The sequence below is a fragment of the Artibeus jamaicensis genome, unplaced genomic scaffold, assembly GCF_021234435.1.
Source record: "Artibeus jamaicensis isolate MK-2021 breed Jamaican fruit bat unplaced genomic scaffold, CSHL_Jam_final contig_240, whole genome shotgun sequence".
NCBI lineage: Eukaryota > Metazoa > Chordata > Mammalia > Chiroptera > Phyllostomidae > Artibeus > Artibeus jamaicensis.
Window position 1 is genome coordinate 15,602,808 of NW_026521506.1, and position 5,124 is coordinate 15,607,931.

A 5,124-nucleotide genomic window follows, 5' to 3' on the forward strand; every position below is an offset into this window, starting at 1 on the left:
AAATACCCTAGAGGAGGTCAAAATCTTATAGCTCTATTTCACAAAAACTTAGCCATAACAGAGAGGCTTATGGTAATTACTGAACCTGGGGAAACCACATCACAGGGAAACAAGTGCCTCCACTCTCTTGAATAGCAGAAAGAAACTCTGTTATTATTTCTGCTTCTAGTTCCCACTTCACCTCTTGTGAATTAAACCCAGCTCCTGTCCCCACCCCAAGCTTGAATATGCATTTCTGACCTTAGCAATATACTTTTGGTCATAAAATCTAACAGTCTGTGTGTGGCTTTCCCTCCCTTTTCCCTCTGTGGTTTGGATTCCCTATTTGTCTATAGAGATCACTTTTAGGTGGGGATATATATATTTTACTACTTCACAAAATATAATTCCTGTATCATTGCTGTGGACTTTGGGGAAAAAGAGGATTTTTTCCCCATGAAAGATTACCATGCTGATATACACTGACTTTTTCTTTCCTCATGTAACGTATACGAAATTAGGATTTGTATTATGATTGATGACATTTTAGAGAAAATGTATAGAATTGTATAGTTTGTTAATATCTGATTTACAGTACTTTTTATATTATTTTTAAATTTTATTTAGTTATTTTTTAGAGAGGGGGAGGGAGGGAGAAAGAGAGGGAGAGAAACATCAATGTGTGATTGCCTCTTGCACCCTCTACTGGGGACCTGGCCTGCAACTCAGGCATGTGCCCTGACTGGGAATCAACCGGCAACCCTTTGGTTCACAGGCTGGCACTCAATCCACTGAGCCATACTAGCCAGGGTGAAGTCATTTGATTTTTATTGATTGTATTGTCATTACTTTCAAATACACAAATCAGAGAGTAAATATAAAATAAAAATATATATTAAGCTCTGCCCTCAGTTCCTGGCACAGAGTCCCTAAAACCCCTATCATGTCCTAAGTGATAAGAATACTAGGAGCATCTTTTGTTCTAATATTTGGTCCTTGAACCCAGTTTTTGACATGAAGTTTCTAAAGCTCTTGGAATCTCCTGGGTAATAAGAGTGTCTTTTGTTTTATTGAAATGATTCTTTGTGGGCTCCTAAATAGCTTCAGGATTGGGGCTGATCACCAGAAAGATCAAGCCATAATTAGAAGCTTGGAACATTCAGCCTCATCCCCCAGTCCTCTGGGGATGGAGGGGCTAGAAATGGAGTTAATGATCAATCATGCCTACATATAAAGCCTCCATAAAAATGAGGTCCTTACACTCTTATCATTTACAGTGAAATGGGATACACGATGAAACACCAGAATAATTCCCTTCAGGGAAGTAGAAAGCCTCCCTAAGGGAAGCCTGGGGATAGTCAGATACAAGGGTACTACCTGAAGAGAACTTCCTCAGGCCTGAGATCTTATGCTACCAAACTTGTGTTTCTCTGAGTTATCTGCAGCCATTGCATTGGAGTCAGTTCCTTTTTGCCACTGTAAGTCTCAATTAGACAAATGGAGCCTGAGAAGGTGAAGAAGAAATTTTTCTTGGTGTTTTCTAGGTCTTCCTTTCTACTTCAACCTTAAATCCCAGCGCTAGAATAGAACTGCTTCCTGGAGATGGCCTGGCCACCTTTTTTCTTTCTTTTCTCTAGGTTGTCCAGAAGATCTGACATGGCACTCAAGGTTGCCCCTCTCAATCTTGGCTACTGCCCTATCCCCTCATATATTCATGATTGCTGATCTTCAGTTTCCCTCACTCCTGTCACTTCTTCCATGGCTTTGTCCCTTGGCTGAGTCCACATGGTAATAAGGATCCAGCAGCACAAAGGGAGAAGAGGAAGGCAAAGACAAAGACGAGAATAGAAGGGCTTAGCAGCAACTGTGTAAAGCTACTGAGCCAAAGACAGTGTTTTTGTAGGGAGTACGGCCCTCTGCATCCTCAGCCATTTTCAGTTATTGTGTCTATTCCTCTGGGAAGAGTGGAACACACTAACTCTTACTAGGTCATATCCCTGGGCACCTCTCCCATGCTGTGGGAATGAAATTGGCAAAATGTCAGGAGCAGAGCTGGCCTGTGGCAGAGGGAGTAAGGTGGTGAAAAGAAACCTGAACAAGATTTTGGTTAGAAGCCATCCCTGTTTTCTGGGAGGAAGAATGCAAAGAGTTGGTGTCAATGCCATGCTCTTATGCCTCAACCACAGCAGGCAGCAGCTTTCTACTTACTGAGCCCGTGACTTCCAACCCCAGGTCTTAAAATGCAGAGCTGAGTGGAAAAGGACTGCTGTCCTCTGCTCCCTCAGCTCCTTTCTCATCCTCTTTACCCACACAATCTTTTCCCTGGTATCTCTGGGACAGGAACACAGACACTGGGGTGTCTGTGTCAGCTTTTGTTTCCTGTGGAATCTGATGTTGCAACATTCTGCCACTTCATTCTGTCCTTTGATCAAATAATTGGTGGACTTCTTCAGTCCGAGCTTTCATATACTATCTTCCTGTTGTCTTCAGAAAGGCAGTGGAGTTCACATCATAGCCAAATACTACGGATGTAGTGGTCAAGTAAAAATCAGAGTGACACCTCTCCCCTTTATTCCATTCTGCCATTTCTTTCCTTAGTGTCCGATGTGTTTCTTTTTTTGAGATGGTGAGGACTGATACAAGTGTCAGAATGCATGGGAAATTGGCCTTAGGAAGCTGTGTCAGAGAAGTGAAAGGGAAGAGTAGGTACTGATGTGTCAGCCAGGAGCCTCCAATTTCTAAATCCTGTTCACACCATGGGAATAAGAATGCCCTTTCTTTCTGGAGTCCCTGAAGCCAAAGGGCAGTGGAGTTTGACCTTGGAATCAGGAATTCTCTTCCTGTTTCTGCCCATTCATCTGTAAAGGCCATCCTGACACCTTAAAAAACTGATCTGTAAAATAGGACCTATATTCCCTGTTTTGACCTCTCCTGGGAATGCTAGATGAGAACCTGCAAAATGGACTTTCAAGCTACCAGGCATTATAACAAGGATTGGCAGCTATGTGAATATGAAGTGCCTTTTTGCTGACCTATCAGGAACTTTCCTGAATCTCATGAGTGGGCAGTAACTGCTGGCTCCATTGATGCAGTACTTCCTTCCACTTTTGAGTCTTTCTCTTCTTTCTAAATGTCACACGGATGGTGTGATAGTAGCAGCTATCCAGGGTGCTATTATACATGGACTCATGAAAAGAGAGTGCACTCTGTAAGAAGTTTTAATTTCCCCTTAGTTCCAAGTCCACAATCTTAAATTTTACAAAGGATGGTGGGTCAGTCAGTTTTCAAACTTTATAATGGAGTCTTTTTCTTCCTGGCCACTTCCTCCTCTAGGCTTAGCTGTTTCATTGTTGTTTTTTTTAAAGATTTTAGTTTTAGAGAGAGGGAAAGGGAAGGAGAAAGAGGGAGAGAAACATCAATCTGTGGTTGCCCCTTGCACACCCCCTAATGGGACCTGGCCCACAACCTGAGCATGTGCCCTGGCTGGGAATCGAACCAGCAACCCTTTCGTTCACAGGCCTGTGCTTAATCCACTGAACTACACCAGCCAGGGCTCTTTCATTATTTTTAATGACCATTCTCTACTCACTTTTCCCCTCTTACATTAGTTTGAGGATACATCTAATAGTGTAAATACTATCCACAAAAATCCCAATCCAGGCATCACCTCCCCTTTTTATTCAGGCATCTGGTATATTTACAGGTTGTTACTGATTAACAGTGTATTTAACTGAATAGGGACATTAGCCTATGATTTAACAATGAGTAGAGAGAAGCAACTCAGAAAAGAATGTCATACAAGAAGGCTACCATTCAGGCAATCATGAAGAGGCTCAAAAGCCAGCTGGAAATGATTAAAACACCATTAATTAGGGATGCTTAAAATCTAAACAAGCAGACGTTGATTTAAAACAATTAGCTGAAAGATGAAGAATGTTCCAAATGTTTATGGAACATGTGGTCCATCAGTGTTAGGCATGGTGACATCTCACTTAATACTCACAGTGGCCCTGAGAGGAAGGAATTATCTACATTTTACAAAACCAAAAGATGGCTTAGAGAAGTTTCTTGATAAAAGAAAAAGTCTAAAGAAATCTATTTCAAAGCAAGTTAACAATGGCCATCTCTAAATAATTTGCTAGCAATGTTTTGTTTAATGTTCAAATTTAATATGAATCATGCCATTTCTATAAAAAGATAAAATTTTATGAATCAATAGATAGAAGCTTTGGTCAACATCTTAAACTAGGATCAACTTCCCTTGACATCACATTGCTTCTCAGAAGATAATCACTGAAGCCGATGGGGGAAGAAGAAAAAACATCAGCATCAAAAGTTTCTACCTGACTTAGCTCTTAATGGGGCCATCATTTTAAGCCACAGACCTTACTTTGATGTGACACTTCTGGACATTCTCTCCTGATATCTATTGTGCACTGAGGCTATGAAGCCACAGGGTTCTCCTTGCTATTCCTAGTAAATTTGTTTACAAAATCCCCAGACCTTCCTACAGAGCATCCAGGCGTATGGGGTTGTGCTCAACACCTATAGAACACCTATAATACTGGGCCTCCCCTTAGACTCTGGAACAGTGTGGCACCAATTTGAAAACCTCCAGTCCACATAGTTAAAGTCAAAAAAGACCATTTACCACTGTTCTATGCTTTTTAGAGAGACAGATACCCATATGAGGGCCCAGACTACCTCCTTCACCATTTCATTCTATAAACCTCAGTGCTGAGGACCAATAGAGAGATATCAAGTACTTCCAAGGTCTCTAGGTCTGTGTTGACATTCAGGCCTTCACTTGAAGCTTGGAATTCCCTAACAGAAAATATTGCAGTAGTGGGTGTTTATGGGAGAGGCAACTAGAATAGGAATTCTCCCAGGGCAAACAGTGAATCCTCTCTTACTGCTGCTACAGAATAAAGTTCCCTGAGCTGTTTATCCAGACAGAATAATAGCCATAGAAACTCTGTGATCTCCCTTAGAGAACCTGAATATTCTTATTTTCCATCTCTCCTGAGAAAGAATGAGAGTAGGACTAATGGCCATCATACATTCATTGAGTACCTCATATCTACCTGAAGAATTTAGATCAAGAGTGTTGGGAAGGTAACTACAGATATATAGATAGATAACAAG